We start from the raw sequence: 13,322 nt of genomic DNA, 5'->3' as shown, positions 1-13,322 counted from the left end.
CCCATATGGGCCACCAAAATGTTGACCTGAAACAGACTGCCAGTTATTTCTCCAGCAAAAATGTGAAATAACTGGAGACTGCCAGTTATTACTCCAGCAGAGAATTGCATTTTGGGGTCTGCAACCATGGTGAGCCACAGGCAAGTCCCTGTGTGGCTAGGGTAGGAGAAAACTTTTATAGAGGGGAAAAGGAAGTTGGGGGGGGGCTACAGTAAACAAAGAGTCTATGACCTTTCATTGGCTGAGTCCTTGCCAGGAAAGAAGAGGAGTTGCAGGGTGTGAGAGCTCCCCCTTCTGGTCTCCTGACTCCATTTAACTGGGGTTTCTGTTCATTAATTTTTTTTTACAGCCCTGAGAGAGGCTGGGCTGCTTGCCCCACTTCCAGGACCAAACACCACCCTGTCCTCTGATGTGAGAGAGATCCCCTTACCCTGCGAGGGCCTACCCAGTGAGAAGGAAGGAAAGAAGCTGCCCCAGGACCCCCAGAAGCCCACCCTGCTTGTGCCTGTGGAGTCATAACTCTGAGCACTGCACACGTTGTTCTGTGGCCCCACATCTCCACCTGCCCCAGCCTGTCTTCTTTCCCCATTCTGTCCGCCTGGCCTGTGTCTGCCCCCAGCCAGGCCAAGCCATGGGGCATCGTCCCTTGTCCAGGAGACCCAAGCTGGAATGACCAGGGTCCAGTGTCCTTGCTTGCTGCAGAGCTCCCTGCACCACCTGCCTGGAGGTTGCTACGTCCTCCCCACACCACTGCGGGGGCTCCTTGGCATTGTACAGACGAAGGTTAAAGGGATGGGGAAAGACTGACCCCAGGGAAGCTGGTCCTCAGGACATGCCATGCATGCACAGCAGGGATTGTGGCCTTGCTGTGCACATGTGTGGAGCTGTGTGTGGGTGCCATGTGTGGGTACAGGGGTTGTGTCCTGTGCACTTTTCTTGGGGGCACCATGAAGGGGCCATTGGTGCCCCTGGTTCTTAGCTCCCAGCCTGGCCCTGGTGACAGGGGAGATTCACACTGGCATGTCCCTCCAGAGAGCAGAGGCCTCAGCCACTGTCCCTGAGGCCCACGAGGGAAGCTGCCATGAGTCTTCATTCTCTAGAACAGGAAATGAAGCTTGCCCCTGGCCAAACATGCTGCCCCTCTTCTCAGACCTGGTCTTATTCCTGACCCTGTGGCCTCTTGGTGGGGCCTGCTGGGAGAAGGGCAGGTGGGGCAGGGGGCACTGAGCTCCTGTTCTAGGCTGGGCCTCATGCCCAGTGTCCACTTCTCCTTATTCCCCACCTGCCCTGGGGCACGTTCCCCTAGGGCTTCTTGACCCCAGGGGCCTCCTGGGGTTGCACTGGGTCTCACTGAGGAGAAAGCTAGAGACTGTTCTAGGTCCTGGGACCCTTTGCCTTCAGGTACCAGGGCTCTTACAGCTGTAGGGGAGGCCCTGAGGCAGCACAGGTTGGGTGGCTGGTGGCCCTGGGAGATCCTGGTCATGGGGCTCAGGACCCTGGGGACAAGTGCCAGCCAGGCTGTGCTGGAGGATGATCCAAACCTTAGCTGAGACCAGCAGGGACTCAGGAGGTGGGGCTGACCCTGCTCCACAGTCTGGGAGCCAGCCAGGACCCGCCCTTGAGAGGGACACTTCAGGCCCATGTCCAATCCAGCCATGGGGTTCTGTGATTCCAGATTACCTGGAATCTGGCAGGACAGGGTCTCTTGCTCCCAAGTCCTGAGACCTCTTGACTCTCAACTGAGGGTCACCACTTCCCTTGGGTACCCACCTATCTGTCCATTTCACTTGTGCTATGGGCTTATCCCTCTTACTGTTTGGACCATAGCTCTCAGCCTCCATCTGACCCTGGTCCTCACCACCTGGGTTCTAGGAGCCTGTCTGCACCAATCTATAGCAATTCTGCTCCACACCCTAGGAGGCCTCACTGATGCTGCAGGATGTCCACCTGGAGGGTGTTGCTGGAGCCCCTGCCCTTTATCAACCATCTAGGGCATTGGTCCATACTGGACACACAAGCAGGTACTCTGGAATGCACACATGCACACACATACTCATACATATGCACTGTGCACACACACACACTTGTACTCACACACGGGCAAACATACAAATGAACAGTTGCATATGCATACACATGCACTTGTAGGTGCACTTGCACAACACACTCACACAGTTGTATTCACACACACATGCACTCACACTAGTACACTTGCATGCACGAGCACACTGGCATACATGCAGTCATGTTCACACAATATACATGTACACACACGAACATTTTCAGACGTGCATTCACGTACATGAACACATTGCACACACTCTGGCATGCTTGCACACATGCAATTACATGTATACATTACACCCACACCCATGCAGTCACACACACAAACACTTGCATGTATGCACACTTGTATGTATATGCATACATTTGCACATGCACAGGTACACTTGCACACATGTGATGACACTCATAAGAACTCATAAGAATTCAGGTTCACATGTGCTCTGGTCACACCAGCTGTGCCCACCTTCACACATACAAGCCATCCTTTTCTCTGGACTTTGAGTTTCAGTTGCCCCCCACACCCTCCCTGTCCCCTCTATCAGGTCAGCTTGTGGTCTGCCCTCAGGGTCCAGTTCCTACAGGCTTCCAGTCTGCAATGCCAAGCCTCTCAGGTGGTTATCTATAACCCTATACCTGAGCAGTGGTTATCTGTCCCCACATGCCTCTTGAGGGCAGGACTGTTCCAGGACCATAACCCCACCCAGGAAATTCCTGCCTAGTTTAATCAGCAGTGACTCACCCTGGCTGCAGTCTTCCCAGGGGCTCTGAAGGCTCAGGCCCAAGCAGGGGTAGAAAAGATGGGCTCAGCCCCTCACGGCACTAGGTCACTGTCTACTACAGGGTGGGCACCCAGTCCAGGGTCAGACCATGGACGTGGTCGAGCTGGGAGCTGAGCCCATGGGCGTGGATGTCAGAACTGGGCCTTTACATGTACATACACAGGCTCACCAACAAGTCCTGAGTTCCCAGATCTGGGGCTTCCCCATAGCCCTAGGATTTTGATGGGACCACACTCCCGACCAGGATGGCTCATGGATGAGGGATGCTGGACCTCTGCTCTGAGACTTGAACATGGAGCAGGGACCCAGGCCCAGCCCCGCTCAGGAAAGGGCCAACTGCATGGAGGTGGAAGGAGGGGAGGAGGGTGAGAAGTGGGTGAGAAGGACCCACTGCCCTCCTCATTAGTGGGGCACTACCCAGGATGGACACAGGTAACAGTGGTGGAGAAGGGCCAGCACAGATACCCACAGGCCACAGCTGGAGTAGACTTAGTGTGAAGCATGTCTAACCCCCCTTCAGGCAGGGACAGTCAATCAGAGGTAAAGCTGGGAAGAGGCTCAGGACCCAGGTACCCAGGAAGAATGTGAGTCCTGGTGAAGCTGAGGGAACAGTGGTGGTTCAAATGCAAGGCAGGTTGTTGCATAGGGATAGACATAGGACCAATGGGATGGAGCTGGGAGTACAGGGACACATCAAGCATCTATGGCCAGTGGATTTCACCAGGAGTACAAAGACCATTTGGGGAAAGAAGAATCTCATCAACAAATGATGCTGGGACAACTGGATAGCCACACACAAAAGATGGAGTTGGACCCCTACCTCAAATTAACCCTCACCTCAATTAATCAAAATGGGTCCTAGATGTAAAACTATAAAACTCATAGAAGAAAACACAGGGACAAATCATGATCTGGGATTTGGCAATGAATTCTTAGATATGACACTACAAGCAATAAAAGAAAAATAGACTTCATCAAAATTAAAAACTTTTGTGTATCAGAGGACATTATTAATAAAGTGAAAGACAATGTACAGAAGAAAAATTTTGCAAATCATATATCTGAAAAGAGTTTAGTATACAGTATAAGGAATTCTTTCAACTCACCAACAAAAGGACAAACAACCCAGTTAAAATGGGCAAAGGACTAATAGACATTTTAAAGACGATATACAAATGGTCAGCAAGCACATAATAAGATGTTCATTATTATCAGTCATTAGGGTCGTGCAAATTAAAACCACAACAAAATACTACTTTACACATGCTGAGATACAAGAAAAAGGGTGTGTGTGGGGGGGAATAACAACTGTCAGCAAGGACGTGTAGAAATTGGAATCTGTGTACACAGCTGATGAGAATGTAAAGTGGTACATCCACTGTGGAAAACAGAATGATGGTTTCTCAAAAAGTTAAATATAGAATTACCATATGACTCAGCAACTTCACTCCTAGGTGATGGAGTCCCTAGGACTGAAAACAGGGACTCGAGCAAATACATGTACACCCATGTTCACAGCAGCATTATTCACAATAACCAAAAAATGAAAACAGCCCAATATCCACCAATGGATCATTCAGCCATAAAAAGGAATGAAGTACTGACACATGCCACAACATGGATGAATCTCAAGAATATTGTGCTAAGTTAAAGAAGTCAGACACAAAAGGCCACATTTTATTTGACTCCATTTATATGAAATGTCCAGAGTAGGTAAATTCAGAGACAGAAAGCAAGTTGGTGGTTGCTAGGGGCCAGGGGGAAAGGAATGGGGAGAAACTGTTTATTGGCATTTTATTTGGGGGTAACAAAATGTTCTGGAACTAGATAAAGATGGTGGCTTCACAACATTGTGAACGCACCAAACACCACTGAACTTAAAATGGTTACTTAAAAATGGCTACTTGCATGTTATGCAAATTTCACCTCAATAAAAAGTATAAGGGCAGGTGGGATAGTTGGGGGTGACCAGGACAAGGTGCACAGAGAGAGAGTGCAGTAGGACAGGAGCAGAGACTCTGTCCTGTAGGGATGAGAGGACCACCAGTGGTGTCTTCTCAGAGACTGTTGACAGCCCGCTCAGTGTGGACTGGGGGGTCCCAGGAAGGGTGGGACCTCCCCCATAGCACCTCAGCCTCATCGACACCTCTGCACCCCAGGCCCCTGTGCTGACTCAAGACAGGCGAGGAGCAGGAGGAGAGTCAGACAGGGCCAAGCCACACCTGCCTAGGGTAGATGGCCATGGGGGGTCAGCAAACCTGCCTGTAGTGTTGGCTTCCCCCAGTGGACACCAGATTGCTGCCTGAGGGTGGGGCCCAGGACTTGGAAGCCCCTGGCCCATGTACCCAGCATCATAGCCCACCCTGGGCTTTCAGGGAGCCATCTCCCACCCCAGGCAGGCCAGCTGGTCCATACAAGTTCAGTGATACCTGTCTTAGTGCCTCTGGACCAGCCCTCAGGGAAAGCTCAGAGGTGTCCAAACTGAGGCTCCCTCCCCTACCAGGGCCCTGGTCACCCTGCGGCCTTTTCAGCAGTCTCCCTTGGCCCCTCTACTGCACCCACAGGCCCTGGGCCACACCCTCCAGACCCTACCACAGGTGAGTCCTCTAGCCTACTCTGCCCTAACCCCAGTCATGGAGCCCACGGCCAGGGCACACTGCCATGATGGGTGACCACTCCCTGGTTGCGTGGGTCATGTGGAACAAGGAGTACTTCCGTCAGACATTTTTCAGGGGAAGGGGTCTTAGTAACTGGGTACTATCGTTTCTGGAGAAAGGGGTTCACACGCCACAGGCTTCAGAGTCATTAGGCTGCAAATGCAGATCTCTGGGCTCCCTAGGCTTCTGGTCCTGGTCTGTTGTGGGGCCCAGGAATCTGTATTTGTACCTTGAAACCCAGGTGAGGCAGGGAGGGTTCAGAGCCGTACAGACCCTGAAGGAGTGAGCCTCAGGTGCTGGAGGGTGTCACCCCTTCCCCTGCCTCACCTGCATCCCTGAAGCCCCTCCCCTCTGTGACCCAGCAACTCCACTGATGTGCTGGATGCTACAGCTGAGCCTCCTCCTTCAACTGGCTCTTTGAGGGGAGGACACCCAGAAAACCAACACGGCCCTCAGGAAGCCCACACTCTGGATGCTAAGGCAGGATAACTCCAGAGAAGGAAGCAGAGATCCCAGCCACTCCTGTTTTTGAAGTCTGTCGAGGATGTGTGAAATCAGATACTCTGAGTACCTCACCATTCAGGACTTTCCAAAAACTTTCAAGAGACAACGCGGGGCCAGAGGCAGCAGCACTGGGTGAGACCCTGGGCAGCAGCCCACCTCTTTTAGCCCTTCTGAGGGATGAAGCCCTGGGGTCCAGTGGGCCAGGAGGCTATGTGGAGGAACAGCCTGTGCTGAGCTCTGAGAGGAGGAACTATCCCGGTTCCTTGGGGGTCTTGGCCAAGCTTGTGCAGCAGGAGAGGGCAGGAGCAGGGTGCCGGGAACCGCTGGCAGAGAGAGGTAAGGTCCCTGCCTGGGAGGGGTCTCTGGGGAGTTGGGGCAGGGCCAGGAGGGGACTGATGAGCTTAGCATCCTTGGTGTGGGGAGTTCAGGCGAGAGTGGGGGGGGCAGGGTCTGGGTGGGACATGGTGGCCAAGCTGGGGCTGCAAGACCCACTTGGCCTGAGGACCGGCTGCTGGGGGTACCTGGGAGATCCCAGCTCCTAGCTGCCCAGGGCAAGTTCGGGCCTCTCTCCTGCCTGTACAGCTCTCTTTCATGCATCACCCTCTCATTCATTCAGGAGGTCCATCCCTACTCAGAGAGTGCAGCCAGCCTGGGGTATAGGGACCCCTCCAAGGGCAATAGGGGGCAGGTTAAAGGAGGTGACGTGTATGTCAGTCCCAGCCAACCCAGGGGTTGCCTAAGCACAAGGAAAACCCTGACTGCAGAGCCCAGGCCTGATTGCCCAGGAGAGAGCATATACCTGTGGGCCTAAGACACCAGAAACTCAAGGCTGGGATTGGCTGTGGGCCTTTGGCCCTCCTGTGAGTCATCTTGGTGGTCCCACTGGTCCTGGCCCACCCCAGGGGACAAGAGGGCGGTTCCACCCTTCCTGGAAGCAGCAGGCCAGTCTAGTTCCGGGGATGCCATGAGGATTTTCTAAATTACGTTTCCGGTCCATCACATGGGTCAGCAGCAGGCTTGAGGGACAGCAGGAGCTGGTCCCTTCCCTCTCTCCTCCAGACTGCAGCCCAGACATCCCACCCCTACTGCTCTGCCCCACAGAGCCCACCGAGTGCCTCTCCAGCATCTGGGGACCTGAGTCTAGATTCTGCCAAGAGGAACTGGGATTCAGAGCAGCTTCCTGGACCCTGGGCCTGGCCTGCCCTGCTGTCTCTGACTAGGGAAGTTCCAGCATGTCCTCCTGAGCCAAGGCCCCTCTGCCACCCTCTGCAAACCCCGTTACATCCCAGCAGTTTGTCAACACTCCATAGGCATCCAGGGCTGCACGATTTGTGAATCAGAGCACCCCTTGGTCAGCACCCAGAGTCCCACTCTGGTCAGGAGACCCCAGGTGTCCCCTTCCCCACTGCAAAAACCTGACTGTGAGTGTACACGGAGCTCCCACTCACTGTGGGCCTCTCTACAGTGGTGAGCCCACCCTGTATCCCGTTGTTCAGTCCCCTCACAGGACATCACAGATAGAATTCATAGGTGGTACCCTCCAAGCACCTCAGAGGTAGATGTTAAGTGTCAATGAGTGGCGGGGACAGGAGCCTGTCTAGAGGGGGAGATTCCTGGCAGGTGGCTGGGGGGCAAGCACAGGGAAGCATTTGGAGTCTCTTGGAGGAGCAGTAAGTGGAGAGGACTGCGGGGATGTGGGGAGGGTGTCTGTTTTAAGATGGTCTTAGAGCATGAGTGTAAACTGATGAGATGATCTAGGACGGGCTGGTAAACTATGGCCCGTGGGCCAAGTCTGGCTGCCACCTGTTTTATAAGTGAAGTTTTATTGGAACAGCCACACCCCTTTGTTTCTGTATTGTCGCTGGCTGCTTCTACTCTACAATGGCAGAGTTAAGTACCTAGTTGTAACAGAGACCATAATCAGCTAGATTAAAGCCACCGGGGGCCACTGGGGAGGATGGGAAAGATTTACACGATGTGCTCCTGTCCTTATTAAAGGAAACCGCATGGTTGATGAGGCTTGGACAGAAACAACCAAGTATGACAGCTGAGCACCCTTCAAACTGTCCCTTGGGGGACTATAGCTGTGACTCAACTCCAGCATGCTGTTGCTCAGAGAGTGAAGTACACATGTGCAGGCCTTGGACCTTCTCCTCTCTTGAGGCCTCTGTCTCACTACCTGCTCCACTTCACCTGGGCTGCTCCACCTCACCCAGGCTGCTCTCTCTCACTCATGCTGCTCCCTCTCATTTGGGCTGCTCCACCTCACCCAGGCTGCTCCCTCTCACTCATACTGCTCCCTCTCATTTGGGCTGCTCCACCTCACCCAGGCTGCTCTCTCTCATTTGGGCTGCTCCACTTCACCCAGGCTGCTCCCTCTCACTCATGCTGCTCCACCTCACCCAGGCTGCTCCCTCTCACTCACGCTGCTCCCTCTCATTTGGGCTGCTCCACCTCACTCAGGCTGCTCCCTCTCACTCACGCTGCTCCCTCTCACTCATGCTGCTCCACCTCACCCAGGCTGCTCCCTCTCACTCATGCTGCTCCCTCTCACTCATGCTGCTCCACCTCACCCAGGCTGCTCCCTCTCACTCATGCTGCTCCCTCTCACTCATGCTGCTCCACCTCACCCAGGCTGCTCCCTCTCACTCATGCTGCTCCCTCTCATTTGGGCTGCTCCACCTCACCCAGGCTGCTCCCTCTCACTCAGGCTGCTCCCTCTCACTCATGCTGCTCCACCTCACCCAGGCTGCTCCCTCTCACTCATGCTGCTCCCTCTCATTTGGGCTGCTCCACCTCACTCAGGCTGCCTATGAGGCCCAATGGGCACCTGAGATGGAACCTCCAACTCACTCATCAATAATTTTGGATAAAGTCCCAGGTCTTATGGGTCTTACACCGCAGTTGTTGGGTGGGGATGGATAAGGATTTAAGCAAACAGGAGAGCTTCAGACAGTATGAGTGCTGCAAAGACTGGCAGGATCCTGATCATGCACCTGCCCCATGAGGATCCTGTTCACTTGGTGGGGTTTTACCTGAGTTTTTGCTTCTCTTCCACTCTAGCTTTTCCAGGCTGCCAGGTGGCATCTATCAGTTGAGGATTTGCACCTGTTCTGTTCTGAGGTCCCGCCTGTGGTTTCTATTCCCATCATGTGAGTGCGGAGTCTAGTCTGACCAGAAAAACAAGCTCATTTAAAGGGCCCGAAGATGGTTTTTCAGAGACACTAGTCTGCCATTTCTCGATCTACCAGCTTTCCGAATAAAGTCGTATTCCTTGCCTCAAAAAATAAATAAATAAAGGGCCCAAGAAGCAGCAGGCCCTTACTGACCAGGTGGCCAAGCTGGAAAGGCCTGGAGAGGGAAGGAAATGCCTGGGACCACATGGCCGCACAGCTGGGACAGGTCTCTTGGCTGCCAATCATTCCTCTGAACAAAAAGGACAGAGATGGTGACACAGGGGGTGTCCAAACATGAGCCACCCCCCACTCCTCCTTAAAATATCTTCTCTGACTCCAAACCGTATTTGGGCCCAAGAGAACAGCCCACAATGCTCCAGCAATGGCCTTTGTAAATGCCAAAGCCACAGCATTCATCTGGGGCATGAGAGATGCCAGACCCAGGCTGCGGGAGCAGAGCACACACACAGAGACCTCAGGAGGGAATCCCGTTCTGTCACCAAGAGGCACCGACCTGTGCGAGGCATTGCCTGGTGCTGCTCACAAACGTGGCTCAGAGGGGTTCCTGATGGAGGGTTCTGTGCTTCACATGATGACACCATCAAAAGATGCCCGAAGAGGTGGCTGAACATGCAGCTTCTCACCTGGGGATCGCAGGATAATCACACATGCCTCAGCCCAGGCACATGGTGAGTAATGTAGGAGAGCTAGCTGTCACTGCATTAGCATCGTTATGCTTTCTGTTAGCTTTTATTCCTACCTCCATCTGAAGTCACTATCCTTTTCCCAAATTTTCTTTCTTGTAACTAATCTATTTTCTGAGATATTTTATGCATCCTTTAGAAGCTGCTCTAAAAACTTTTGGAACAAGGTACACTGAGTATATGCTGTGTGTGTGCCTGTCTGCATGTGCCTGCACGTTTCCATGTGTCTGTGTGTCTGCATGTTTCTGTGTGGGACTGCAGGTCTCCTCATATCTGTGTCTCCATGAGCATCATGTGCCTGAGTCTGTCTGCACATATGTGTCTGTGTGTGTGTATGCCTCTGTGTGCGCACACACACGCACATATGAATAAATAACTGCATAATTACCTCTGAGTTGGTGGGGGATGAAGTCCCAGAACAGCTCTCCCACATTGGTTTTAGTGGAGTAGCACATGCTCCAGGAGCCCATGTGATGGAAGGCTTGCTTCCATGGAGTGGCCACCAAAGGTGATGAAGACACAACCTCCTCCTTCTGGGCCCAGTTCCATGGGAAGGAAGTTTGTGTGACAAAATCCTGAATGTATAGAAACATTGCATAACATTACAAAGGTACCTGACATCATAGGAAGACATGAAACTTGACAGCAGCTCATGGTTGGCATTGCTCCTCAGGGCATGCGTGGCCAGAAAGTTCTTCTGATGGCCCTTGGAGCATGGGCTTCCAGAGTCAAACACTCTAGCTGTGTCTGCAAGTCAGAGTTTGACCTGAAAATAACCTCCTTCTCCTTATGTAGATTAAAAAGTAACTAGGGAAGAAAACTATTTTTCCAGCATAAATTTCCCCTCTTCTTTCCTCTCACAAAGAATATCTGCTAAAATAGTTTTGAGTATATCACCACAAGGTGTACTAAAAGGCAAACATCAGTTCTGGAGGGGACGTGCACAGGCTCCCACCCTGCAGGGCACCTGGTGAGAATGTGTCTGCACAGTTACTACTGCAAACAGTTCTTCAGGACCAGTTATTATCATAGGAATTAATGTTTAATGGTCAATCCATAAATAAGATGAGAATTGCAATTGAAGAACAATCCCAGAGAGGAGATCATGGATTTAAAGCTTGATTTCAAAGCAGTCTAATGATATACTTACTACTATGTGTTTAAACTGTGACTTTTACCATGGTAGTCAAGGAAGAGGCTGTTTTATGGTCAGTCTCAGCTACAATTTATTTTGTTGGTTTTACAGGAAATTTAATGTTTTGTTTTTAAGTTTGCCTTGCAATATCAAGACACTGATCCAGAAGCTCCAGGGAAGGAAAACTTGTGTTGCAAAGCTCCACACAGCTGCTTGCATTTTTAATTATAAATTAGAAAAGTCAGTAAAGAAGCACCCAACGCTTGCAAGGACCCTGGAGCCATCCCTAATCTATGCAGACATTTAGTTCCAATGTTTGTGGGTCACGGAAGAACCAGGAGGGTTCCAGAACTGCAGCATGCAGTTAGTACCTTAAAGAAGGACCCCAGACAGATCTGCATGGAAGGTGGTGTGTGGGAAAAACCTATTTCTGCCGTGAACTCTTCAGCTTGCCCACATTCATCCAGAGATATGACAAAAGTAGGTATTCACATGCCCGTTTGGCCTTGGCCTAGCCTCCCAAGGTGACTCCACCCAGTATCCTGGTTTGTTTCCTCCTCCACAAGCCAGAGTTTCCTAAGCTTTTTTCCAGTTTTAAGCATTCCATATACATGTTTTTATTTTAAGCCAGCATGATCCTTCCTGAGAGAAAGTAAACACAAACCATTAATTAGTTGACCCTCATTATTTGCAGATTCTGTATTTGTGAATTTTTCTACTTTTTAATTTTGATTTCCTTAAACCTTTTGAAACTCATTTGGCCTCTTTCAGTGAAGACCTGAAAATACAGGACTAGAGCTGGGGAGAAACGCCTGACCTCCTGGGCAGGATGGTTCTGCCCAGACGGTGGACTCAGAGGTTGTCTCCCCTATGCTCCTTCTCAGGGTAAGACTGTTTTTGGCTCTCACCACAGCGGGGCCCTGGGCAGCCTAGGGGATGGTTCACTCTCCTTCTGCAGAACCTCAGCTTCCCTTCCCTTTGTCAGGGGGTGGGGATTAAATCGGGAGCCTCTCTTCCTCCTAAACCCTCCTGAGCTGCCTCTCCTTGAGCTCTGTGCAGTATCGTCCATCACTCAAGGAGAAGATGAGCCAGGCTTAGGAAGGGAGGACGGACAGCAGCCTCCCTTTCCTCAGTGGAAAATTGGCCCAAAGGCTTCCTTTGGCTGTAACAAGGCACTGCGTATACTGCAGTGGGGAGTGGGACCAACAGCAATTGGGGAGGAACTGACAGCACTCAGGGAGGACGGGGTCCAAGAGATGAGGCCATGAGGGTCCTACTGCCCCTTAGAGTGAGGAGCTGGGTGTGGGCCCACCCGCGGGAGTCACCATCCCTGTCTGGATCCTGGGCCTAGGTGAGCTGGCGTAGCTGTCTCACTGCACATTTCCTTCCCCCATCCTTAGCTCTCAGCCAGCCAGGAGCCAAAGCCTGGCCAGCTAGGAGTGGCACCCCGCCCTGGGGGGCAGGAGTGGGGGGTGATACCGGGGAAGATGGTGATACCGTTCTCTGCTGCTCTGCAGAGAACTTGGGGTGCCACAACTCCTGTCCTTCCAAGAGAAATTCTATGTCTGAGCCAGCTTCCTCAGCCTTCCCAGAGTCCAGAGCTCGACCCAAGTTTCCCTGGGTGGTGCATTAAGAACAGGGCCCCTGGTGTCCGGTGGGGCATTGGGCCGCTCAAAGCCAGCAGCAGATGGGCTGAAGGGAGCCCCGTGGCTGTGCACATCCTGTGCCCTTCCCAGCTAGTCCTTGGAGTGCTCTGATGAGCATGCGGTCCCTCTCCCATGGAGGGAGGAAGCAGTGGAGGTGGAGCTGGGAGAGCACAGGAAACTAGTGTAGTATGCCCCCACAAAGGATGTGTGTGCCTTGCTTATTTGAGAAACACACGTGGGAGGTTTTAGCGCTGTGAAGCCACTTTGGCTAATGAATTTCTTTACCGCTGTGCCTTTTCAGAGGGACCATGTGGACCCTGCATTCACTAGGGTTCCTCAGGTCCCAGGACAGGGAAGTGACATCCTAGTGTTCATGCCAAAGTCCCACATCCTGGGAAACTCCTCCCTGGGGTGTGAAAGGTCCAGGGTCTGTGACTGAAGCAGAAGACTGGGAGAAGAGTAAAAAGTTCTTATGGTGGCCCCAAAACTTGATGAAAGCAGTACTGTTTGGTGTCCACTGGATAGGGCACAGATTGCTGGTCTTCCGTAGTTACTGGGCGCTGTGACCTGTGACTCACACTGGCGGGCCACTCAGATGGAGTGATGTAGTCCAAGGACTGCTGTGCTCTGTGCTGAGGTGGGACTAGTCAACTG

The 13,322-nt window shown here is 52.3% G+C and overlaps 1 protein-coding gene across 3 annotated transcripts in view; it reads right to left on the bottom strand.

Moving 5' to 3' along the window:
- The window catches only part of SNAP47 (synaptosome associated protein 47), a 150,109-nt gene that overhangs the window by 53,994 nt on the left and 82,793 nt on the right, over nucleotides 1-13,322 (bottom strand). Inside the window, exon 6 of one of the 3 annotated variants that reach the window (XM_007169892.2) lies at nucleotides 3,702-13,319. The exons of the other annotated variants lie outside the window; for them this stretch is intronic. The gene's annotated coding sequence lies outside the window, so the exon portion shown is untranslated. Of the gene's footprint in view, nucleotides 1-3,701; nucleotides 13,320-13,322 lie in introns of those variants that run through there. 3 annotated transcript variants of the gene reach the window in all.

The sequence above is a fragment of the Balaenoptera acutorostrata genome, chromosome 2 (assembly GCF_949987535.1).
Source record: "Balaenoptera acutorostrata chromosome 2, mBalAcu1.1, whole genome shotgun sequence".
Taxonomy (NCBI): domain Eukaryota; kingdom Metazoa; phylum Chordata; class Mammalia; order Artiodactyla; family Balaenopteridae; genus Balaenoptera; species Balaenoptera acutorostrata.
This window is presented reverse-complemented; position numbering and strand designations above follow the sequence as displayed.